At 47.0% G+C, this 26,808-nt stretch overlaps 1 protein-coding gene across 9 annotated transcripts in view; it reads right to left on the bottom strand.

Moving 5' to 3' along the window:
* LOC146870562 (ADP-ribosylation factor-like protein 8A) overlaps positions 1-26,808 on the bottom strand; it is a 557,139-nt gene that overhangs the window by 484,219 nt on the left and 46,112 nt on the right. For 3 of the 9 annotated variants that reach the window (XM_085643152.1, XM_085643150.1, XM_085643145.1), the window contains exon 1: positions 4,245-4,512. The exons of 2 other annotated variants lie outside the window; for them this stretch is intronic. The gene's annotated coding sequence lies outside the window, so the exon portion shown is untranslated. 4 more of the 9 variants (XM_085643151.1, XM_085643148.1, XM_085643147.1 and 1 more) reach the window with 3 other exon arrangements.

Below are 26,808 nucleotides of genomic sequence, written 5' to 3' on the forward strand. Positions count from 1 at the left end.
GCAACAGCACTGGGTCGCAGGTGGGGGAAACAGACAACAGAGCGAGAAAGCACAAAGTGGAGCACATGGAGGAGAGCAAACCGGAAAAAGAGAAATTAATGTGGAGCAGGCGGGAGAATGCAACAGGGGGAGCACACGAGGCAGAGAGCAACATGGAAGGGGACAGGGAGAAGTACAAAGGCGACAAAGCGGAGGTGAGAGAAGTTCACGAGGCAAATATCTGTAAAGACAAGCACTCAAATGGAGTGCTTAACCATTTCTAGTAAACTGGTGTCCACGTCTGACGACCTCACTTTTTTCGCGTTCCAATTAATTCTCTGTAAAACTAAACTCATGTGTTGCAAATATCCCATAAAGTGGACAGACGTAACTCCAAAGGATACATTTCAGACCCAAATTTACTTTGCTACAGAAATATGATAGTTTTGCCCCTCTTACCTTGTGCCAGCAAGCCGATCTTTTGCTGCCGATTAAATCTTCCTATGCAGAGCTGAAACTCTCGAAGGTGGCAGAAGGAGAAGAGAGTGCAGGGAATCGCCATAGTGTTTGATAAAAGAGACCTCGAAGCAGTCCTCTTCAAGTTGCATTGTACACACAAGTGCCCGACGCAGGCAGTGACGTAATTTCCGGTGCCACAAGATGTGCGTAGGCCAGGTGTTGAAGTACAATGCGTTACAATTCTAAGTCTTATGTCGTGGGTCAGCTGCTGCAGCTAAGCAACACATATTTGCTGGAAAAGTTCTGGTTTTTTTTGGTCTGTGTCCTAGCTACTCCGGAAGTGTCCTAAATCTATCTATTTCTAAACTGTACTATTGCTAGTGACTTTTACGCGTGAGTGTTTCCACTCTGCATACGAATCCCGTGGGCCTCCCACTTCCTAACCTTTGGTAGTATAGTGTAGCCCCAGCGATTCCCTAGGCCTATTCTATTTCCGTGACAGTGGTTCTTATACCACTTACTTAGTATATGGTTTGCGTGGCCCCTAGGGCCTAACTGTATTACTTACCTGTGTGACTTAATGTATGCTTAAATAAGACTGTGTTGTACTTACCTCTAATCTCATAAAGAGTGCTGAGGGTTTGCTTAGAATAAATACACTTTATTTTATATATATATCTGTTGTGGTGTCCTTTCATTTGGTATTCAAGGGATTATATATGGTATCACAGCTGGCTTCACATGCCATTCAGAGTTTAGCCTAAGACTGCTCTTGTCCATGCTACCACTAGGATAGCTGGTCTATAAGGTTGACTTTACAACCAATCACCATAAGGGTATTTGGACTGATATAAGGTGTACACTATAACTAGTGACATCATACATCAGGCCAACTTCTCACAATTTTACTACTATAAAGGCAGGTACATTGCAGATAAAAGGGGCTTGATTTGAATGGTGCAGCAGGTGCAGTGACACTGGGGCCAAAAGCTCTAAGGACCCCCATAAAAACACAGAATACTGCTACATATTACTACTAAACAGACAGCCCTGTTTTCCCTCCGCCCACCCTCCCACTTACTGACAGTAAAAGAAGAAAGGAGGGGGGCCATGTCACCCCCTCCTGGAGCCTTAAATAGCCCTGGGACCGCCACCCCAAGGCTCCCCGTTGATCCCCATGGTTGCCTTGGGTGGGACTAGGCCACCCAGTCTAGAAGCCAGGCCCCGGGCAATGGTTTCCCGGAGGCAAGAATCAGCCCCTTGAGGGGAGCTGCGTGTCCCACCTCCTATGTAAAAATAACAAATACAGGTCAGGGCCTGGGGGAATGGGGTCCCGGGGCGGGGACCATGTGACCCCCTTCCCTCCTTAAAATGCTGGGTGAGGGCTGGGCAGCTGAATCTTGATGAGCAAACGGTTCTGGGTGATACCAGTACTGCACAAAAATGTAAAAGGTATCTCCATAGTATAAAGCAAATAATGTTTTAAAAGGTGAGTTATTTCAGCCTCGCAGCATAAAAGAAAGCTGCGCGGCTGCTATGTTAAACATAAAGCGCGGTGCTGAGTATTGTATAAAACTTAAATTCAATGTCAGCAGTAAGCTTTTTAAAAAAGGTTCTCTCACCAAAAGTTAAAGCGTGTCGCTGCAGCGAGCGCTTTTAGTAAATATAAAGGCGGCGTGCATTTGTAAATATAAAAGCGTACAAACAAAAAAAGTAAGCACGACTGCTATACTTGAAGCAGACTGCGCAGCTAAAATAAAAGCGGACGGCATGATGTGATGTGGTGTAGGGGCAAATCATTAAACAAAATAGTGCTCACAGCCAAGATAAAGCAGACCGTGTAACGAGACAAGTAAAAGGTCCAATTGTTATGGACGGTAACAAATGCAGACAAGGCGAAATCAAGGAGGGACTAACAAGCCTAAGGCAGCATTTATGAAGGACATTGACACAGGCCAATTAAAAATATGTGCGGAGAGTGGGCAGGACCTTAAAGCCATCCTCCAATACTGCATGCCTCGCAGCAGCGCATGCGCTGCATAGGCTCGACCTAAACACAGATAAAAGGGAGAGGAATAAAGGAAGAGATATCGCAGTGGTAAAGACAGATAGGGTACAGAAGGAACGAGAAGAGTGAAGAGAACTGGTAATAGCAGAAACTGGAGTGTGATAAAGGAAGCTGATAATTAAAAGTGGAAACGGCATGGAAGGGAAAAAGGAGATCTGGAAAAGGAAGCGTGAAAAAGGATAGAAAAGAAAATGGGCAAGAAATAAAGAGAGGTGAAAAGTAGTTTGGGCATATTATCAAGGTCCGGCGTTAAAATTATCGCCGCTTTATCGGCAGAAAACTGCCGCTAAAGCGGCGATAATGGGCTTGATAATATGCCGCAGAGAATTCCAATAGAAGCCCATGTTCTGGTGTCAACATGGGCTTCTATGGGAATTCTCTGGTGAAATTTGAAGGAAGAAAAGAACATAGTGCAGGTGACGGGAAAAGGCTGTATGCCTCCGCTCTATAATATATATGTCTAGAAATAAAATATATGTAGTTTAGGGAGGACATGCCTGTATCATTGCTGGGCTTCAGGCTTCACCTTATGCATAGCTCTGCTGCCCAGACACACAATAGTGATTCATTCAACGTGACAGGGTTTTCTGCCATGAATATGTTTTACTTTATTAGTTAATTGGCTCAGGGAAAACCTATGAAAAAGTCACCAGGAAAGGAAAATAGGCAGAGAGAATTGTATTTTTTATTATTATTCTCTCTGCCTATTTTTCCTTTCCTGTTGACGTTTTCATACTTTTTCCCCTGAAACAATTAACCAATAAGGTCAAATACAATAACATGACAGATGAATGGCTGTGGAATGGGGAGGTTACTTGTAGATTAATGCTCTTGACATGGTTTGCAAAGTTTTTATGTTGGGAACCCACTGCCTGCTAAAAGCCCAGAAAGCACCTTTGAAAAGAATTCTCTGAAGCCATCTGCTTCGTGTCATGAAAGCTCAGTGACCTACTCGGTGATACTGCACGCATGGGGCCTGCAGCAAATTAAAAAAGGTAGTCAAATGAATAAAATGTAGCCATGAACAGCTAGGTTTTCACAAGGCAACTAAAACAGCTCATCATATCATCGCAACTTTCCTACATAATGCTCAGCTATTAAGTGTTTTGCCCAGAATCACAGTCAGAGTGGTGATGCAGGAGGTCTAGAAGGGGTGAAAAACCAACAAAGCCCCATTAACAAGCGAATTGTCTTTTAAAGATATGTGAAGTACTGGGGGGGGGCGCAGTCAGAGGCTGTCGCGCAGAGGTGGAGTTACAAGGAGGGGGGCCGCAGGAGAGGGGAACCCTCATTATTCTGTTAATGCTACATTGCAGGGTCACTCGATGGACAATGGAGGCACAGCAGTGGAGGTCTGCCAGCAACCTGCCAGGCCAGTGCACAACACTTGCATCACCCTCTCTCTGCCTGCAATTGCGCTCCATGCTTCTGAAAGGTACGAAAAAAAACGTGCATTTTGCGTTTCAAATGTCCGATCCTGCAGCAGCACACTTCCAAGGCCCATACATGACAGTAACCCGATTCAAGGCCCCATTCTCCCGATTTTTTTAAAAAAATCTCCCACTTTGCTCTTCTGAGATGTTGGCATGTATGCAAAAAGCACTGCATTACAGCGCCGCATCTTAAAAAAAGGCGGGCTCCCGCCTTTCAAACAAAAGCGCAGCAGAACACTCCAAAGTGGTGGGAAATCACACCCACATCTCACCCGCACCCTCAGACCCACGAAAAAAATACCTACGAAATGGAGCACTTTGCTTCTTTCCCGGTGCAGCCCGATCCGTGTGCACACAACCCGGTCTCTTCACCCGGTCGGACTAGTACAAGTCAGCTTCCGCTTCCGTTCCAACCAGGGGCGGCTGCGGCATGGTAGGCCTGGATCCTACCAAAAGGAGCCCAAAGGTAGCCTGTAGTGCTGCTCCGAGGCAGGAGGGGCTGGGAAATTGATGCAAGCAAGGAATGAAAAGACAGACTTTCGCGTCCGCACGGCCGCTTTGATCGCGATCACTTTCACGTTTTGCTGCGCAGACCCAGCCTCCTTAAAACTAAAGCAGTAACGCCAGCAAATAGGTCAACATTGGGTTGAATAGGTCTTTTTTTATACTTTTGAACGCAAACAAAATAATTTGTCTTCAGCCTGCCCCCGCCATCCAATGAGGATTCCCCTCCCACTATCCTCCCCCCCTTAAAATCCCATTTTGGATGCAGTGCATAATTATTCAATGTTAAAGGTTAAAGCCTTTTATCAAAGTAAAGACATTAGAGGCACGTTTTTTTTACCTTTGAACGAAAACGAAAATAATGTCTTCATTCTTTACTCCTCATGCTTATACCCGACATCCAAGGAAGAGACAACAAGGGTAAAGCCAGATACCCTGTTATATTTTCACGTCCTTACATCTTAAAACCAAGGATTTGCATTTGAGGAAACTTTATTTTTTACGTTAGAATATTTTGTACTTAAAAAAGCACTCGCAGAATCAATACACGGGGAAGCACATGAAAAATCGCAGGCAACGCGTACATTTATGGTTTATTCTGTGCTCTCAATTTAGGAGAATTTTTACAACTGTGTACATTGTCATAAAAGTGTTTCGTCGTGCATTTGTAATCTTGTGTGGCGTTAACAAGTATATTTTAATGTTTAAAAAGTAAATTCATTTTATCGATTTTGTATTTGTTGATTTTTATAAAAGCTTAATTAATCATTCTTTCCGCGATGCTAAAATGCGTGGCTCTGGCGTTCAATGTTTATGGGATTGAAGGTGCCGGCTGCGCATTTAATGATTTGAGCCCAATTATAAAACTGTATTCTTTTATTCTGTGCTATCTGTGGTTCACAGATTGGCGTCAGTGACTGGCAGTATGGTTGGCGGGCCACTCTTGCACGACCGGTTATCGCACATACAAGGTCCGTGGTCTCGACGGGTGCCTGGCATTTCTGGAACAGACCAGGGGTTCTACACGGCCTCGTTTTAATTCTAATTAAAACGTTTCTAGAACAGATATGTGGCTTAAAGGCTAGTGCGGCGGACTTGGAAGGTGGGGAATCAGGTTAGAGTCTGGTGGAAGCCTCAAACATCCTGGGATTGTTAGTAACTCGCTTATTATCCCGGTGCCTAAAAATGAATGTGCCCTTCTGTAATGCAACTGGTGCCCATGTAAGGCGCTGTTTAATAGTTTTAACTATACCCACTATGCACTCTGATATCATATTTCCTCTTCTAAGGCAATACTTGCTGCATGCAATACAATCGTGGATAAGCACGCTAAGTATTGTAAACGGCAATGCCTTTTATTTATGTTTTCAAAACATGCAAGTGGTGTTCAGACACCGCTTGCAGGTTTTCAGAACACATAATTAGAAGGCATTGCCATTTATAATGCCAATAGCTTAAGCTCTCACAAATGCGAGACCTATTGCATTGCAAATGCTTGTTTTGTTAGGCTCCGGGAGATTAAGTGATATGCCCAGGATCACAGTATTTTCAGCCTCCCTGCCGAGGATCGAACCAGATACCCATCTCCGAGGTCGACCATATGCCTTTACCACGCATGCCATGACAACGCAAAGGCGTGCACGGTGAATGCATAAAGTTTGTAAAAGTGTTTATGGTAAATATATATATTTTTTTTAATATGATATGTATATATATATATATTTAATTTTAATTTTTTTTTTTTTTAAACTTAAAACCAAAAAAGGCCTTTTTTATCCCAATAACTAAACACCCCTAACATTGTTAAATTACCCATACCACCCCAATACCCATGCCCACTAAAATCTTAAATTACCCTTGGCACCCCAAATCCACCCTGAAATCTAAAACACACCCTGACCACTAACAATACCCCTACACTCCCAATCCCACCCTGAACCCTTAAACTACCCTAGCACCCCAAAACCTAAACTGAACCCTGTACACTAAAATTACCCTGAGCACCCCAAAAACAAAACACACCCTGATCCCTAAATTTTCTACTACACCCCAAACCTAAAGCCACCCTGAACCCTAAAAATCCCCCAGCACCTCTAAACCCAAACACACCCTGAACCCTAAAAATTCCCCTACACCCCAAAACCCTAACCCATCATGCCACTTAAAAATACCCTAGCACCCCAAAAACTAAACCCACCCTGAACCCTAAAAATACCCCAGCACCCCAAAACCCAAACATACCCTTAACCCTAAAATTAGCCATGACCACTAAAAATAAACCTGCACCCCAAAACCTACAACGACCCTGAACCCTAAAAATACCCCTGCACCCCAAAACCTAAACCCACCCTGAACCCCAAAAATACCCTGGGCACCCCAAAACCCAAACATGCCCTTAACCCTAAAACTACCCCTGACAACTAAAAATAAACCTGCACCCCAAAACCTAAACCCTAAAAATACCCCTGCACCCTAAAACCTAAACCCACCCTGAACCCTGAAAATACCCCAGCATCCCAAAACCCAAACATGCCCTTAACCCGAAAATTACTCCTGACCACTAAAAATAAACCTGCACCCCAAAACCTAAACCCACCCTGAACCCTAAAAATACCCCTGCACCCCAAAATCTAAACCCACCCTGAACCCTAAAAATACCCAGACACCCCAAAACCTAAACCCACCCTGAACCCTATAAATACCCCAGCACCCCAAACGCCTTAACCCTAAAATTACCCCTGAACCCCAAAACATATAACCCTACACTCCAAAACCCAAACCCTATACATACCTTACACTTACATATAAATCACATATTTGGATGTTTATTTTCAAATCATCAAGCACAATTGGATCTTATGAAGTAATCACATACTCATTCTTAAATCCTCCTGAAGGCATCAGGAATAGTCACACCTTGTGAAGTCATCGCATACTCATTCTTAAGTCTTCCCGAAGTCATCAGGAATAGTCACACCTTGTGAAGTCATCGCATACTCATTCTTAAATCCTCCTGAAGTCATCAGGAATAGTCACACCTTGTGAAGTCATCAGATGCTCATTTTGAAGTCATCCACAAGTCATCGAGCTCAAGTTTCTAAACTCTGCTGATGACTTCAAGAGCTTGATGATGTCTGATGATGTGAAAATGACTTCTAGAGTAGTTGGATGATCATCCAATGACTCTGGGATTGCTTCTAAAGTAATCCTGTTTGACCTGGGAGTGCTGCTGTGGCATGGTGGTCTAGCCTGCCTTCACTGAGGCAGGGAGTCCGGGCCGACCCTGGCGTTCGGAGACTTACAGACGAGCCTCCCCGGCCTGCCGCTCCTGTGTGGCGTTGGGTGCTTCCGGGAGCATGGAGGGGTACTGCCAGCGAGCGGCGGCTCTGCCCTCGCGCTTTCGGTCTCCTGCTTTCCTCGGGGCCCCACGGTGCCCGGCAGTGGTCCTGGAGCCGCGTGGGTCACGGTCCGGCGCTGGTGGCCGGCCTCGGAGCAGGAGCTGCGGGGGCGATGCCTCCTGGGCGTTGGCGGTTGTGGGGCGGGGCTCGGGCAACGTGCTGTGGGATCCACATCGGGCACTGTGTGGTGTATTGGTCTGTGGTCCATTAAACGGAGGCCCCACCATGCAGTTACGGGCTCGGATGGCACAGGTTGCTCCTCCTGTGCCTGCACCCTCCCCCCCAAACAACAGTACGGGGAAGGGGAATCTGGTCATGCCGGGTCTGCCGTGCTGGGTGCGAGGCAGGGTCTCGCCCGGCCTCACACTCCCTGGCGCTGCTGGGCGCCCCCTCGCACTGAGCGCACGCTCAGGCCGGGTAGCGCGAGGGGCTCCCTGCCCCCTCCTGTGCCTCCCCGGCCAACGACAGGCCTCTGCCGCCTCACCGTCACCTAGCCAATGACGCTGACACGGGTCGCGTCCTCACCGGTGAGCCTGGGCTAATCACCCCCACCTCGTGCGGAATATGTTAGGCTAATACGGTGCCCGTGAACAGCGCTCAAGCTTGCAGCTCAGCCACAACTGGCTGAGTCTCCCAGACCAATACCAACTAGTCATTGGACACGGGGCCCCTTCCCTAGGCTCTTCCATCCAGACTCTGTGGATTATAGTACTCCTCCCGTACAAAGAGTCACCCTGGCCTAATGGTGAAGGTCTTCGACTCTTAATGCGAGGATCGGGTGTTCATTCCCTGGTCTTTCAATGGCACTGTTTCTCGGTCTAAAGTGTATGCGATGGTATTTCCTTTAGTAAGGTTGTGAAAGAATCCTGAAGAGGGCATGCCCTGCGTGTCTACAGGCAGACTCATGGGATCTGGGAGTAAAATAATAACTTAACACCAAACTTCCTATAAGCAGTTGAGTGTAGTCCACCAGAAAGGGTGATAACTCCCCCGGGCAGATTCCGGGCCTGACTCTGCGACCATCATCTTCTGCATAACCAGTAGATTTAAACAAACATGCTGTGTTAGCTGAAACGGATCTAAAGTTATTGAAACACAGCAACTCGTGTTGCTGCACAGTGAAAAACCCTCCTTAAAGTTGACCGGTCATATTCCTGTTGCTTATTGCTGTATTGGTGTCAGACAGGTACCAATGAGGGTAAAACCTTTGTCTTTAAAGGGTTTACATAAAAAAAAAGAGTTAATACTTTCAGAAATCAGCGTATATTGCCTGTGTGCTGGATTTTGCCTGCCGCCCAACTCAGTATAGTTGAGTGTGGCGAGCGGCGGGTGCACCCCCATCCAGTGAGGGCAGCGATTCAATTCGTTCCTCACGGTCGGGTTGGATGCGGGCGACGCGACTGCTCATGGGTTGCGAGGAGCTGTAGGCGAGGCTCTACGAGCGTGTCCTTGGTAGGGATAGAGGCGCGTCGCGCCCTCATCCGGTGCACTGGGCAATTGCTTATCCCCATGCCTGAATGTACTATGCAAGCGCTGCGCAGGCCAGCGCTCCAATACCGTCCATGCTCTGGGGCGAGGCACCTATCTCCTGTGCCGGTTCGGGCAGTGTAAGCTGGGCGCATGCTAGCGCTCCCATGCCGCCTGCGCTTCCGGGTAATTCACTTACCTCCCAGGCCTCCTGTGCATTGGAAGCGGGGCACTGATAGCGCTCCTAGGCCGTACGGTGCTGTTGGGCATACTGACTCCGGTGCCCGATTGTGCAGTGTAACGTGGCTCGCACGTTAGCACGCCAATTCCGTCGGGGCTCCCAGGCAAATCACTTTGTCCCGTGCCCAGGTGCTATGACATGCGTTGGTAGGATATGTGTGCAGGTCCAGTCCTTGCAGTCATCGTGTTAGATAAGGGCAGTTAATGCTAAGCGTTTAGGTGTTGGTGCAGGGTCCTGCACCCGGTGGTGCATTGGCAGGGCCTGCCATCAATGGGGATCATAGGCGTGTGGGGCCAAAACAAGGATTCATTCACGGCCCACTAATGTTATACCCAGCAGCAAGTTCACCTGGTTACAACTTAACGGGGGGTCCGGGTGCGCGGCACCGCCTCGGTTTCCCACCACTGGCACCCGGACTGCCTGCCACAAGGGCACTATCCATTTTAGAAATGTCAACACCAACAGGCATCGATCAACTCACTATGCATTGAATTCCAACTGCCTGCTGCACAAGCCACGCTCACAGCGTCTTGTGCCTGGCACGGCTGGAGCTAGGTTTGGGGCAAACGGAGGTGGCTGATGGTGGTGTGTGCAGGCATATAGTTGCACAACGGGCTGCAGCGGGCTGACAAGGGGCTAGGGAAGTTCCCGGGAGGGTCTCTGTCACCTGAGGGGAAGGCGATGCGCCTAGGATGACAGGATAGAATACTCACACTGTTTGGGGCGACAATCTAGCACCCAATTTGTTGTCTCGGCAACGATGCGCAACATCTTGGAACCTGGGCAAATCACTTTACCTCCCCGTGCCTTACTATATGTAGGGTCCTCAGGTCACTGAACTGTTGCTCATGCAAGCGCTCGGTTACCCGACGTCTCTGGTCGTAGTTTGCGCTATATAAACTCTATAAAGAAATCAAATAAACAAACATTCTTAGTCCAGCCCTGAGGGCATGCAAAGATCCAATGACCCAGCTGCCCACCGAAAGGGAGAGCTAGCACACAGTGGATACATGCTACAGATAACATGCAGGGATTTTATGGTTTCAGCCAGGGACCGTATTGTTGCTGCAGCTTTGCACTGGCCAATCGACATAGTACAAAGAAAGACTAAAGGCAGTCACTTGGGCAATATAAAAAAAATAAAAAAAGGCTTTCAATATCAGACACAAGCCCAGTGCTGAGTATCTACCTCAGGCGACCAACAACCTGTGACAAAGCCAAGAAGCCTGACATGTGCAGGTTGCCGTTCTGGCTTTCTCAATATAATTGAAATGCAAGGGCAGAAACAGCAGCACACCTGGCGTACGACACCACTGCCATGCACAGAATTTTGCTTGCACGGGTTAGCCATACCCTTACCCTAGTACGGAGGAGAGAAAGTTTTGCGGTAACTGCTTCTGAGGGGCTTTTGATGTCTAGTTATCGTATCACAGCGAATGTTTTGGGCAGCTGGGGAAACACAGACGTGCCTGAGGCTGCCGGGGTGCACATTGATTGATTACCACCTTCTCCCTGCTGGCAATGCACTGTCTTCTTCAGGATGGGTGGGGGGCTCTGGCGCGCTAACACGGCAATTTGTAGGTTTTAGGTCAGGAGTGCCCTCGTGCACCACAGCACATACGGTAGTAGTAGCAGCCGCCTCTGGTAGAAAACTCTGGGGGCCCCGGTTTGGAGAAGCGTTGTACTTGATACAGTCCAGCTTTTACGCCCACCTGGGTACGTTACTGATAGTGCACGGACACACTCTTCCAATTTCTAATGAGTTTGCATCCAATATTCAGGGAGGGTGACGTGTTTTCAACACGGTCACACAGCAGCAGCTCACTATTATTCTGAAATATTAGGCCACTCCTCCACTTAGCATACAGGAGGTCCGGCTCTGGTCAGAAGAAACCCCTTTTAGTGATGTTGAAGTGTGGAACACTTGGCCCAGGCAGCACATGGTGAAGCTTTGCAGGTGGCATACCGGGGTCGGTAATTAGAGCATTGTGGGTCTGTAGTGCGACCATTGATGCTAGTTTTGCTCCCACATGTTGAGAGGATCAAAAAGAAACTAGTTCTTGGTGGGCACCAACTTGTGCAGGGACTGTGTTCTTTGCCAAACACATGGAGTTGGCTAACCGGTGGGTGACTAACCTACAACCTATGGACTTGTTACTAATGTGGGCAATTGCAAAGGTGGCTATGCAGCCTTATGCTTTATAGGTTTAAAGCATCCTAGAAGGATATTAAGGGATCACTTGGACAGGCTCTGGTATCCAAACGTGTCATGTCCCATGACTCCAGCTGCGAGTATAAACTCCTGAGGAGTTACCCCGGTCACTGGTCTTCAGTTAATTAGCTTTCATGGTGACTTGCGCAGAGGGTTGGGTTTGTGGTGCCTTTCCTTTGGAGTCGGGATGTTCGGTGTAAACCTCTGTGTCCTGTCTGGCGCCTGGGTGGCGTGCGCCGTGAGAAGTCTGTTTCGTATTATTGCATTGAGCGAAGATTTCGCTGCTTGGCCAACTAGGTCCTTTGGCCACCAGGAGTTATGCATGTGGCCCTTGTCAATGTCTTATGGATGTATGTGCTACTGTTGACAACGGGTAAAATGGTTGTCGGTTTTGGCCGTGGCTCGGCAAGCAGTGTTTCATCTTTCTCTCCTAACACTTGTCATTACCGGCCTAGCACCCAGGTATACTTCACGGGGCTCTGCTCACACCAAGGTGGGCCAAGATCACATGGCACAGGGGGAGAGTGCGGTGTCAGCCACATATGGGAAGTATGATAAATATGCCAGAGGTAGCGTATAGGACATCACTGACCTGATCAGGGATATTATCTTGGTTCATCCTCTGTCCCAATCTAGACAAAAGTTACGGACAGGCCCTGTTTTGGCAAAGAATAGTTATGTGGTCTCGCATGTGCCTCTCTCACAGTACAACTAGGTCAATTTTGTCTCCAACACGGGAATTGTGCGCCACTATTCCCCTTCCCAAAGTACTCTCGCTTTACGCTTTCGGCACCTGGCTTACGTGCAGGTGACCTGTCTGGCTGTTGCAGAAGTTGATGAGAGTAATGGTCCCATTTGCGGTCGAGCTTGCTATTCATCGAAGGTAGACATTTAATGAATGTTCAACACGTTAGGGTGACAGTCCCACCAGTCAGAATGGAAGCATTCTCAATATGCTACGCAGGGAAGCCAACATTTTTGGCTTCAGTTAACTTTTACACTAACTAGCATTGTTAAAGCCAAGGGTACTGGCGTGTAGTAAGGAACTGGGGTTTGTAGTATTTATCTGGAGGCAAGGACAGATGCCGCAAAACAACAGCCTGCCTTTGCCACCGGTTAACAGCCCAATGGTGGGAAAGTATAATTTTACACTTACTCAATTAATTTCAACGCATAGAGAGGCACTGGGAAATACTGGGACTGCAACATACATTTGGTTACGAGGGCCTTCATGGGGAACAGCTGCGGGCACCATATAGAATCAGGTCCCATGTACACTGGGTGGGCAGTCCCCTGCAGCCAAGGGCTGCATTATTTACCCGCGCGTCAACCAGGGCAGCAGGCGGGTGGTGGTTGGTGTCAGCACGAGTGTGCTGTGGCGCGGAAAAGTTTGGCAAACTCTGCGTAGTGCAAATCGGCGACAGGGTACTATCTACCTTTTGGCGTCCCAAATTTCAGGAAAGGGCAGATATTTGCACACAACTTTCCCCCCTGGTTCCGCAGACTTGTCTGCCCCACCCCGCCCCCGGGTTATCCTTCTGCAGGCTAGAACAAGACAATAGATGGGGCATCTTTGGGGAATGGGGTCCCTAACACATGGATAGTCAAGCGCTGGGGTATATGTACCATGTAAGGCAGGGTCACCATTGGGGTTGCCCCCAAGCCTGTGGTCAAAGTGGGTTGGAGCATTAAGTCTTCAGTCCTGGGGTAGCATCTAGCAACCCCTCATTCCAAGTAAAGGCAGTTAGGACAGATAAGTATCAGCGAGGGGGTAGCACACACTGGCTAGCAGCGCCACCGTGCCCCGGGGGCAGGCGAGCTCTACAAATACACAAAGCTGCAACCAGAAGGGCGCCAAGTGGCATAACGAGTAAGATGTTTAAGAGGTGTGTCTCTGGTGTTACAGCTGGGTGGAGCCAGTCCCACTTAGAGGTACGCCTGGGGGATATGGTGTGCTCCTTTAGATCCCCATGACCTAGGCGGTGTGTGGCATCTCCCACATCTAAGGTTAGGCACTAGATTACAGACAGTGTGCCCTGTTTCGAATCAGCAGATTCTCTAAGCGGGAATGCCTAGGGGACTTCCCAGAGGGAACTGAGCAGTTGAAATTCCTATAAAGAATAGGGGATGGAGAGCTGCGCTGGGTGCAGCCGTGCGCAAGGTTCATACGCCGTTAGGGACCTCCATGGGCGCATTGATTTAGCGAGTAAAGGGGCGGTGCCTATGTTAAGTATAATCCTTCCACCCCTAATAGCCTAGTTGGCTACTGAGGTAGGAACAGTCCCCTAACAAGCGAGTGCTGTCCCAGAGATCGGAGACACGTGTCCAGTCACACACGGTGCCTGAAGGGCGGCATCCAGTGTGATCTGCAAATAGGTGGGCATCGTGAGCCAGGGTGCCTGAAACTGTCCCGCCCTGTGTTGGATGGGGCTGGGTCAGGTGACACAGTGGACCTTGACGGCGTGAGGTCTTAGTGCTTGGCACAACTTCACAGGCATAGGGCGTTTGTTTAATCAGACACTAGCTGACCCAAGCTAACGTCTAGGGCCATTGGGAGATAGATAGGGCATCGATATCCAGCGGGTTGTCCTTTCAACTAGATTTGCAGGAGGCTCTAGACAGACGATCTAGCGGGCAAGACTATAGCTATTTTGGTGGGGGGCCCTGGCGGCGATGGCGGCCGCCTCCAGAGCTGGAAGCAAATGGGTACCGAAGGAAGGGTACCTCTGCGCGGCACCATAGGGTGTGCCAGAGCACAGGAGCCTCATGGGAGGTTCCTGGAAAACCGTGTCGTCGCCCCGATAGTCCTTCGGGCGGTTGTGGGCCCGAACAACCGGGGGCTTGCCTTGCTACGCTCCGCCCTGAAAGGGGCGTAAGTAATAAGGGAACGTGATCCGGGAAGAGGATCACCGAAGGGGCAGCACAGACGGGGTTCGCCCCAGTGCTGGTTGGCTCATCAGGCGGGCAGGCGGCCCAGTTGGTTGCCTGGCCTTGGATCGCCCGTAAGATAACCCACCATATTACATAACGGTGTATGTAATAAACCTGCAGCAGTTTCTTACCCAAACAAAGATTTGTGTGGTGTGTTTTATTTATGCGTACGAACATGCATGCTATTGTGGGGGGGTGGGGACTGGTGCCTCCTGCTGGCGCTATGCTTCCCACCACATATTGAGCACCCCCCAAAACCCACACATAAAGACCCATCCCACAAGGATGTGACGCACAAAGACACGTCACACATTCCTCAAACTATAAACCCCCACTCTACCAACAGTGCACAAGGAACAGGGTAATCTCTTACTCGCCCACCCGGAAGCGAACTGGGGGTACGAGGCGCTATGCAAATGCTGCAATACCTCAAAACCACACCGGAAAGCAAAAACACAAACATTCACTAGAGAGTCAAGAACCAGTTGTCCTGGCCCTGTTTACTCGCGCCTAGATGTGAAACAGCATCCATTAGCATGAACTGAAGTCAAGGGCACTCATTTCATCCTCCACCAGAAAGATAAAAGACTGTGCCCCGCCACCATTAGAATTTACTATGTCCTATTGCTGGGGCAGACATCTCCGCAGCAGGCACATTAACCTGCAGGTGTCTGCTCAAGGCACACCTGTTCGGAGGAGGTTTACGCCACTGATGCCCAAAGAACTCCATGAAGCACTGCACTCTGCATTCTGGGAGTAGTAGTTTTGCTTTTGACCTCTTGGGGAGTGGAGTAATAATCCCAGCATGCAAAGTTTTGTTGGGTAAAATGCCTGGGCGGCTGCAGCCGGCATCACACGGGGCATGGAGTCACATGGCAGCTCAGTAGGTTTTCTTTTCAGCACAGGGTTCCTGCAGCCCCGTGGTTTGAAGGACGGTGTGTACAGCACAGAGGGTATCGGTGCAATTTGCATGCGCACCACTTGCATTACAGACGGACACATTCATTTTTAGCCACGGGGAGACTGAGTGATTGAACCTCTCACCGAGACTCGAACCCGATTCCCCAGCTGCAATGTCGGCTGCTCTCGGATGCTCTAGCCGTTACCCACACCCTCGCTCCACATTTGCATAGAATTGCTCTGCCAACAACCCCAACTCAATCGTGGCCTGTTACAAATATTTGGCTGCGATTTAGTTCCATGAAGCTGAAGGTCTTTTTTTGCAATGCATTTTCAAATGGTTGGGGAAGAGGCAAGAGTGTGCGCTATAAGAGTCAAAGAACCTGTGTTTTGTTTCCCCTGTGATCATGTTGTGTGCATTGCTGGCTCTGCAATGAAATTACAAGCAGCTGCTGGTGAGCACAGAGGTCTGCAGCGAGCCCTTTCCGCAACAACTTGAGGCTAACTTGCACCCACAAGTACTGTCGTTTACAGTCTACATTACTGACACTTGCTTATGAAAAGTGCACCTCAGCCCAATACCTTTTAACCCAACCAGCAGCTATCAAGCCACACAGCATCTGCTGCCATTTTACCCACGCAAGTAAGGTAACCAGAGAAGGGACAGACCAATTTAAACAATCATGTTAAGTAGTGGAATACGTTTACGGTGCTTCTTGAAATTTAAGCACTGCTTTTAAATGGAGTTTTGTTTGCTGGACAGGAAGAAAGGTGGTTGGGAGATTCCTAAATACAACGGTAGAAGCTCTACTCTCTTTTGGCTAGAGAGACACGCTGTAGAAATTCATACATAGATGGTGTAATATGGTCTGGTCAAAAAAGGGCAGACAGCAGGAGGACAAGCTTCCCTGAACAGTTAAGCATCTTCGACACACAACCTTCCTCTCCCCTTGGGTCTCTTGCAGGGCTTGGATTAGCTGCTCTGTGTCTGGAACTGATTCCGGTGGCACCCACAGGTTCTTTGCCCGGCAGCACATGCGCATGGTTGTTTGCACCGATCCAGTGAACACAAGCAGAGCCAGAGCATGCATGTCCTCCTGATCCCGAAGCGCTGCTGGCTGAAAGGAAGCACACATTCGCACTTCAGAACTACAAGGAGTGTGGAGATCGGATAAACAAAGCAACGTACTCTGTGCCAGTGAAATTTCCACTTTGTGCCGATGCACGGAACAGATATAAAATATCCGTGCATACTAGACTGAGACAATTACATCTAGAGCCTGCGGCTGATGCAAAAATGTCAATTTCGCTTAATAATCCATCAGTCCCCTCTGGATCCCTACTGAAGCGTTGAGGTCAGCACATCCTGGAACCATCTTCTTTATAAATATAAAAGACACATGAAGCGTGGCATACGTGAAGCAGGCGTCATGCGTGCTGATAAACCAAAGCTGTGTTCAAAGAGGTATGTAATGTGACCTCGCGGGTGCGCGCATACTGGTGGCATCTTCTTAAAAGTATAAAACACACACGAAGCATGCCGTCCGGAAGCAGGCGCAATCCTGATGAAACAAAAACGACTTTTAAAGAGGCATGTAACGCCACCTCGAGTGCGGAGGGGAGCCAGGGAATCGCTCGTTCGAATACAAAAAAACGTTCCTAAACAGAAATCAAAATAGAAAAAAAAAGCAGAAACCTACAACTTGCAACGCTGGGCCAATCCCAGCGCAGCTCGAAATGATGTAGGAGCTCACAGCCGATGAAGCTCCCGGCGGTGATCTCTTGTCTTTATGGGGCCATATGTTGAAACACATGGCCCCATAAAGATAAGAAACCTTTTGCGATGAACGCAAAGCAGGCGAGGCCGTCCAAGTGACCACCGTTCCGGCATTGTCCGAATTAGACACTTCACGCGCAGCCACAGAATTCCCTTCTCTCACAATCCAGAGACGAAGCTTTCATTTTTACCGTGGTCTACTTATACGAAAATCAAATATCCTAGACGAAGCTTGAAATATCACCGTGGTCTGCACACTCGAAATTTTTCTGTCCTAGGCATTGTACCTAGTAAGCGCGTTCACCGTGTTTCCCGTCACAGACGCCCTTCCGTTTACCTATGAGGCATCTGATTATGGGCAATTTATTTGTTCAGTCCTGATGATGATCCGATATCCTTCTGATAAGGATCGAAACGCCGTCGACATAATTGTTCACCTTACACACTCAATTCTCTGTATATTATGTACTGTGAAGGTGGCAGTATTTGTATTTGATGTTTCGCTATTGTTGAATTTTTCATAATAGAAACATCGTTGAAATTGCCTGCATGTTTTTCACATGTTGTCCTCGCGAAATGTAAGTCCAAGGATACAGGCTTGTGTCCCACTAAGATTCCACTTACATTCCAGTTATTATTGCTAATCATCTCTACTTATTAAAGGTGCCTTGTCCGGCTGGACATTGGCTGAAATATAGTACCAATCTTGGCTACATTCATTGTTTGACGAACTATATTTTGCTTTCAGGGACCACTGTTTCCTGTAATAGATAACTACCCAAGGTCCCTGTTTTATCCCTTTGGGTGCCCTTGTTGTTTTTTCACGTCCAAGTGGGACGGCTCAAAAAGCCAAACGATAACATCACGAACAGCTCTTTTCCAATGGCTGGCCACCGTTTAGCATAAACGGTGACGCCAGCCAATGGAAAAGAGGGGCGGGGCTTAAAGCCCTTTACAGAAAATACCTAAAATCATTAAATCTCGGCAGCGAGACTGCGCATGTGCGCAGCCCACGCTAGCCCAGACCTAAAAAGGAAAGGGTTACAAAGGTATATTCTAGACTTGCTGGCTGATGTGTTAGAAGGCCCCCATTTAAACTTTGAAGCCCCAAATTGTATATTCTCTGCTTGCCTAATTGATTTTAGCCTGCATGCCATTCCTTCTGAGGGGGAGGTCCGCGCTATGGATGTTCCGCCCCTCCCATGTGACAGGATTTTTTCGTGATTAGCTTTCCTCAGCAGACCTACCCCTGAGACACTGCTCCGCATTCACTACTGGCATCGTGGATTTTAGCCTGCATGCTACATTCGCTGACAGGCTCAGCTTATACTTCGTTTGTCGCTTTATTAACAAAGTTATTGGCCAAGTCTTTGAACTAATTCAGTTGGATGTTATTGTTCTCACTCATTTGCCTGCCTACTCCTACTCGCTGACAGGCACAGCTTATTACTGGATGTTGTATGTTTCGCTATACCTGTTCAACCAGTTTTATTTGCTGATTATTTTCTTTATTGTATTTCTCCTTTTCAGCAAGTTTCTATTGTTGCTTCTCTTTCTTTTCCTTTACTCTTCTTTATATTATCATTGTTCTTTCCTTTTCTTCTTTCCTCATTTTATTTCCTTCACCTATTTCTTCTCCCCTATTTTTCTTCCTCCTTAATTTCCTTCTTGCCTCCATCATGTCTGCGTTTGCAATGTCTCAACCTCCTTCATTTCTTGATGAAGCTGGAGAACCTCTCATTCCATGGAAAAAGTGGGTGAATCTATTTGAATCTTATCTTATTGCTATAGGTGGTGACAGGTTTTCCGCTGTGCGCAAACAACATGTCCTCCTGCACAACCTGGGGAAGCAGGGTAGGGAAATTTTTGATGACCTTCCTGATTCTATTATTGAAAATGTGAATGTTGGTGTTGAAGGTGAGGGTGATGTTCAACATGATGTATATCATTTAACCTTAAAAAAATTGGAAGTGCAATTTGGGGGAAAAATTAATATTGTACTAGAGCGTCACAAGTTTTTTTTGCGTGTTCAAGGGAAAAATGAAAAAGTGATTAATTATATAGCAGTTTTGAGGGGTTTAGCTGCTACTTGTGATTTTGGGAATTTAACTGAGTCTCTTATTAGGGATCAGCTTGTAAGATGTACTAGTGACAAGAAAATACAAGAAAGACTTTTAGCGGACGCCCCAGATTTGAAACGCGCCATTGACATTGCTAAGAGCATAGAACACACTGCATATTGTATGAACGAGATGAAAGAAGCAGTTGATGTTAAGCATGTTTCAGAAAACAATGTAAACAAGATTTCTAGCTAGGACACTAAACATAAATCCCCACCTACAGATCCTGAAATGCATACTACTTCTGGGAACAAGTTAAGATGCTTCAGGTGTGGTAATCCGAATCATTTAGCTAACAATGTGAAATGTCCCGCGAGAAGCGCAACGTGTAGCAAATGTAAGAAAAGAGGTCATTTCTCTAAAGTGTGTCATGATTCAAAAAAAGGTATAACCCACATGATATCGAGTGATCCTGTTCCACAGCTTCCTGGAGAGGACATTGTTTTCCAAGTATTAAATTATACTGAATGTAGTAGCAATTCGTACCCAAAGTGTGTCATTTTACTAGACAGTGTCAACTATGAGGTGTATGCAGACTCTTGCTCCCCATATACCCTCATCAACGAAGCTACTTTCCATGCCAATTCAGGTGCAAAAAAGTATAATCTATTGCCTCCAGACATCAGGCCGGGTGGATACAATCAGGATCCCATACCACTTGTGGGGATGCTACTTATGCATATAGACTTCAAGGACAGATCGACTGTTGGAAAGGTCTACATTACTAAAAATGGTTCTAATTTACTCGGATGGAAACATCAAAAAGATCTAGGAATTAAACTGGACCCGAATGCGCCCGAACCAGTTTACCTGGTGGATAGATCTAACATTGGGATGGAAATTTGTGGAAAATTTCCAGAGGTTTTTACGGACAGTCTAGGTCTCCTAAAAGGTTTTCTTAACAAAATTAAACTCAAAGCGAATTCTAGACCAGTTGTCCACAAACCCAGGTCTATCCCGTTACTTGTAAGAGGACCACTTAAAAAGGAACTTGACAGATTGGAAGCTAGCAAAGTCATCGAAAGGATTGAAAGTTTAGAATGGTTGGCCCCCATTGTGGTAGCAGCTAAGGGTGGTGGCAAGGGCATTCATCTATGTGTTGACCTTAGGGATCTAAACTCCAACATTTGGGTGGATAGACACCCTCTCCCCAACATTAATGAATGCATTCTGCCATACAAGGGGCTAAATTCTTTACAGTTTTAGATCTATCCTCAGCCTACCATCAGGTTGCTCTTCATCCGGAGTCAAAACCTCTCACTTCCTTTATAACTCAGTTCGGAGCTTATCAGTTCTCTAGATTACCATTTGGTCTAGCATCTGCTGCGGCAGTGTTTCAACGTGTTATGCAGCACTTACTACAAGGTCTAGACAAAGTGCTTTGCTTCCAAGACGACATCCTAATTCATGGATCATCAGCGGTGGAGCATAACAAAACTTTAGAAGCAGTCTTGACTAGACTCAGTAAAGCAGGTTTCACCAATCAGAAAGACAAATGCAAAATTGGGGTGGAATCTGTAGTCTACCTTGGTCACACTATTTCAAGTGAGGGAATCAAACCCAAATCCAACCTGGTAGATTCTGTCAAGCTGGCTCCAGCTCCCAATAATAAAGAAGAACTTAAATCCTTTTTAGGTTTAGTAGAGTATATGTGCAAGTTTGTCAAGAACTTTGCTGATCAAGTCCGTCCTCTCAGGGAACTGCTAAAAAAGGGAACATCATTTGAGTGGAGTCAACAGTGCCAACATGCCTTTATACACATCAAGGAGGCCATTACTGAGGCACCCATCCTAAGCGCATTTGACCCTAACGCTAAAACCACCCTGACTACGGATGCTAGCATGAAGGGGTTAGGAGCTTCACTCACACAGAGGGTAAATGGCCAAGAGAAAGTGATAGCATTTGCTTCAAGAACCTTAAGAGATGCTGAACTCAATTACTCCACAATAGAAAAAGAAGCCCTAGCCTGTTATTGGGCCATAAACCACTTTAAGTATTTCCTATGGGGAATTCCATTTTCATTAAAGACAGATCACAAACCGTTACTCCCTTTATTCTCCACAAAACGTCTAGAAAATGCTACTCCACGTATTTCCAAGTGGGTACTGAGTCTACAAGGTTTTAACTACTCCATGGTTTATGTTCCAGGCACTGACAATCGGGTAGCTGATTGTCTCTCGAGACTTCCTATGACCAGTGAAGATCCCATGTATAACCCTCCTGATGAGACCATCCTTGCAATTGAAATCCCAGCCACCAATAAAGACGAATGGGAGAAATCCTTAAAGGATGACTGTGATCTCGTTACACTTAAGAATATAATTTGCAAAGGATGGCCTAAAACTATAACAGACTTACCTGAAGCTATCCGTAAGTTCTGGATTGTAAGAGATGAACTGTCTATTGTAAAAGACCTTATTTATAGAGGTAGTAGAATCATCCCTCCAAAAAGTATGTATGAGCGGTTAATTCAAATTGCACATGAAGGCCACCCTGGTAGGAACATGACGAAGAGCAAAATCAGACAAGACTATTGGTTCCCTAATATGGACTCTCTGGTCGAGAGTCAAGTAAAGAATTGTGTGGCTTGTGGCACTAGCGACAAAACTAAAATCAACCGCAAATCACCACTTTTGCCTGTGTCAATCTCCACCAAACCTTGGGACAAGTTAGGGCTGGATATTATTGGTCCTTTGAACCTGCTATGTCATTCTCATAGGTTTTTGTTTGTTCTCATTGACTACCATTCCCATTGGATTGTTACGAAAATGGTTTCTTCCATCTCTACCACATCATTGATCGAATTTTTGAGAGAAACTTTTTCTAAAGAAGGCATTCCGAGCGTTATAATATCAGACAATGGGGTTCAATTCACTTCAGATGAAATGAAGCAGTTTATGACCACATTATCTATTACTCACCTCAGATCCCCGCTCTACTGCCCCAAAGCTAATGGCCTGGTAGAAAGGGCTAACAGGATGCTAAAGGACACCATTCAACCAGCATTGTCTTCACAAGAACCAGTTGAAGAAGCCATTTGAAAAATGTTGTGGTCGTACCATACGACACCCAATGCAGTCTCTGGAGTTTCTCCATTTATCTCACTTAAAGGAAGGAACCCTGGTTCAAAACTCACACCCAATTGGCTTAACGGTGGGTCTCCTGTTTGGGTGGACATGGATGCTGTTCTTAGAAAAGCTGAAAAACATCAACTAGAATATAAGCACAGGTATGACAGACGATGGGGAACATCTATCAAGTGTTGGAGAGAAGGCCAATGGGTGGTTGTCAAAAAGCCCAATGTTACCAAATCTATGATCTCCTCATTTTCTAAACTACTGAGAATAAGACGAGTTCACAACAATTCGGTAGTGCTGGAAGACGGAAGCACTTGGAGCATGGACAACATAGCGGGCTGCCCAAGTGTTTTTGGTTCCATGTCTTTTAGTGGAGACAGTCAAAGCAGTCCAACTTCCATTAATAGCGATCCCAAAAGTACAAGATTACGCAGACCACCTATTTGGCAAGCCGATTATAAGATGTAACCTATTGGTATAATTTCTCTCTGAGGTCCTCTTATGTCATACAATTCCTCTTTAGTTAGACTTTGTTGTCAATTATGTATTATATTACACTTGTATTTTCTCTTTTGTAATTTCTTACTACTCATCTATTTCCCATTAGGGATATTAGTCTTTCCATTTTACCATGTCTTCGGTTATCCTCCTTTTAGTAGGGAGGTGTGTTGTAATCTCCCTTGTTCCTCCCCCCCCCCTTCCTGCCCTGGGAGTTGGTACTGCCCTGCTTTAGAACTTCGGGGATGAAGTTGACTGTGGAATGTTGGTGTGTGGAGGTTGGAGCAGGACGGAAGGATCCTACTTGAATGAACGCTTACTTTAATTCACTATCCTTTGGCGTTATATTCTTGTAAACTTAACAAAAATGATACCCCATGTTACTTTGCTCCTTTGGGTAAGTGATTCCAACTCTGGACTGCCCCATCTTAGAATGACTCATCTTATATCAAGTGTCTCAAAAATATTATCAGATTGCTCGGAGTATAAAAGATTTAAGTTGAAAGCATCCGTTATTTTTATGCTTCGCATTGTTAAATTTACATTTTAGTCCTTGTGGCCAGCCGGCAGTTGCCCCAATCAAGACCTGCCAATCGAAATACTATGTAGACAAGCTGTAAAATTCATGCTAAAAGTAGAGCCGAAGGATACCAGAGCTGTAAAGCTGCAGGACTGCTGTCATAATGGGTAAAAACAATGCTGCTGGGTGCAAGAAACCCCAGGTAAAAATGGTTGCACTAATTGCACTGGACGAGCTCACCATGCTCACTGTGCTCACCAAGTAGCAACTGACCCAGAAATCAGGTGAAACCACAGACAAAGCTGGAGAAGAAGACAGAAGGATGGATGGTACTTGTGGTGCATGCTGATATGGGAACGAGCGCCGAGATGTGGAGACGACATAGAGGAACAGCAGAGGGGCACAAGCACGCCCTCTAGGAATCAGACATCACCAAACAGTCTTAGTGAGAACAAGACAGGTCAGACGTGCCATAAATACCTCTTCACCCAGAGACAGGTGAACTTTCAGAAAGACCAGCTCACTTTTTAAATCTTGCTGAGAGGGCACGTATGGCCTCTAAAAGCAGATGTGACTGTTGAATGCAAAACATTCAGCAGATTTTGTTCTCTGCTTTCATATGACAGAGACGTGTGAATAGAAGCAGAAATTGTCATAGCCACAACCCACCCCACAACGATGACAAGAGAACAGAGGCCAGAGAGACCCAAACCCAGCGACCTTTACACTCTCCGGTTATATCTCTGCATGTGACTACAGCACAGAGAATTGAAGCAACTGCAGCAAGGACGAGGTGCTAAAGCAAAAGAACATTGCTAACTGAGTCTGGATTTCAAAGTTCCTAACCTGGCACAAGTCTGGGAAGGTAAAACCTGGTCACGGCGTGCGGAATACACCCCCCCCCCCCCCCCCCCGCTGGACTTCCACCTATGCTCTCAGGACAATAGCGGTGAGCACGGATCTCTATAGGTATCTCCCGCCTCCAGCCACCGCGATCCCGGACGCAGATCGGACTTGAGGGCTGATCGCGGAACCTTGCCCGGAATCTCTCAAGCCTGAGAAGGTGAGCTCCTATCCTCGGCAAACTGAGCACCGCCCTTGTCGATCATGTATCCGAGCTCCTATGATTGCTAGGGGGTGCTTGGATCTTATTGTGGCGAACAGACAGACTCAGCACTGTACTATTGAAGCGATCAGTGACGGCTCTGGCCCACCCACGTGATTGCCCGTTTTCCTCCTGAATCTGCCTATAGCAGATTAGTGATGCCCGATATGGTTTTTCTCTCTTAGCGCATATTTTGTGTACTCTAGACATGATGGGACATTTTGGCCTCCATTTCCTCCTCCTACCCCAGTCTTGGTGAGGACGCCCCCCCCCCCTGCCCCGGGGGCTCGAATGTCCTGCAGAGAAATAGAACAAGCATTTGCAATGCAATAGGTCTCGCATTTACACAAGTTTGAGCTAGTGACATTGCAAATAATAATGCCTTTTTTTGTTGTTTTAGTTTTAAAAACATAAATAAAGGTATTGTTATTTACAATGCCAATAGCTGAAACTCTCGTAACTGTGAGACCTATTGCATTGCAAATGCTTGTTATGTTTTGTATTGTTGCTTGGTTGTGCTATAAAACATATGTTTTCCCTGAAGGCTGATGTACTGCTCCCACGTACTTTTTTCTCCCAGTTAATCTCTTAATTAATGATCATGTAATAAATTATAGGAGAGTGCTCACATGTTCACAGAGGCATCTCTCTCTAGGTCCACACCACTTTAAGATGACTGGTGAAGAAAAAGAGCACAGCGGTGAGGAGGACTAAGGTATGAATACGGGGAAACAGCCCACTAAGTTTTGATCAGCAGAAAATGACTGTACACAATAAGAGATTCTGTTACCTGAAATGACTCAACAGGACAGCAGTTTCTTTAAAACTACATCTAAAAACTTTGTTGTCAGTTAAAACCAGCTCCTGAGTCGGCAGCTCTGGCTGTTAACTGGCGCTCGTGTAAAGCGCTACAGTACCCTCTGGAGCGAGTTCGCACTATATAAAACTATAAAAACTAAATTTGGTTAGTATACAGCACCACCTAGAACGCCTTTTGTGCGAAGCAAGACTCCTGGGATTATCGGGCGGTAAGGGACAGCCAACCCTCACCACCTGGGAAGGAGTGTACGCGCGCGGTGCTGAAGAGGCTGCACATCAAACTGTCAGCAACAGTGCTACATAATGCAAGGTGGCTGTAGGCGCGCAGATGTAAGGTTCTTGAGGGGACAACAGCACATGATGACACACCATACAGTCCGGGTGCCTCTCGTCATCGGCAAGCTCCTCACGCTAGCAGCAGTCCACAGGAAGCGACACGCTGGTGACGCATGCACAGGCCGGGTGGCTCTTGTTGGCGACTCAGCGACAGCGGTCTCCCTGGTGCCTGTGCCGCGGATGCCGCTCACTGAAAGGGACAGGTAAGAGTTGGGAGTCCGTCACAGAAGTGTCAGCGGCACCGTTGTCTGGAGGCAGGTTCCTAGCCGTCTCGGCGGGTCCCACCAACCCCTGACAGGCAACATGAGTCCGCGGTACTGTTCTCTCTCCCACCCACCCTGCAGCAGGCCCCGTCGGACAGCGGCTGAGGTGATTGCCGAAGTGTTCTCACCTGCTGTACTTTATTGGGGCAGTTACCTGCTCGTGGCTGCACAGGTGTGAGACTGCCAACGGCATCCCTGCTGGCTGCGCCGGCCCCATAACCCACACGCTGCCAGTGACAAGTCAGTAAGTGTTTTGTGTGCTTTACCAGTGTATAAACGCGTTACTATTCTGAGCACGCTACATCCACCACCCTCCTGATTATCAGCAATCTACACTGTGATGGGCAGTGTTTCAGTCAGCCAGATTAAAGAAACAGTTTCAATGAAATGTGTGTGAGAACAGCCAGTCTCCCTCTGATGGATATTTGTGTTAGTCTCACGCTGGATGTGTGAGCCTAGAGGTTACTGGGTTGGGTCACGACCTGCCTCGCATGAACATCCCAGTATCCGGGAAGGGCATGCTCGTTTAAGTGGACCACGTGGCCAGCGGCTGTACTCAATGATGGGGCTTGGGGGTTGTATGTGGGAGGGATGGAGCAATGTCTACCCTACCAAAGGTGTACTTAGCTGTGGCGGGTTAACTTCCAGGTGTCTGCTCTGCTGATGTTTTTTCTTTCTCGTATAGCGCTGGTAACTTAAGC

Source organism: Triturus cristatus, chromosome 1_1, assembly GCF_964204655.1.
Source record: "Triturus cristatus chromosome 1_1, aTriCri1.1, whole genome shotgun sequence".
NCBI classification, from domain to species: domain Eukaryota; kingdom Metazoa; phylum Chordata; class Amphibia; order Caudata; family Salamandridae; genus Triturus; species Triturus cristatus.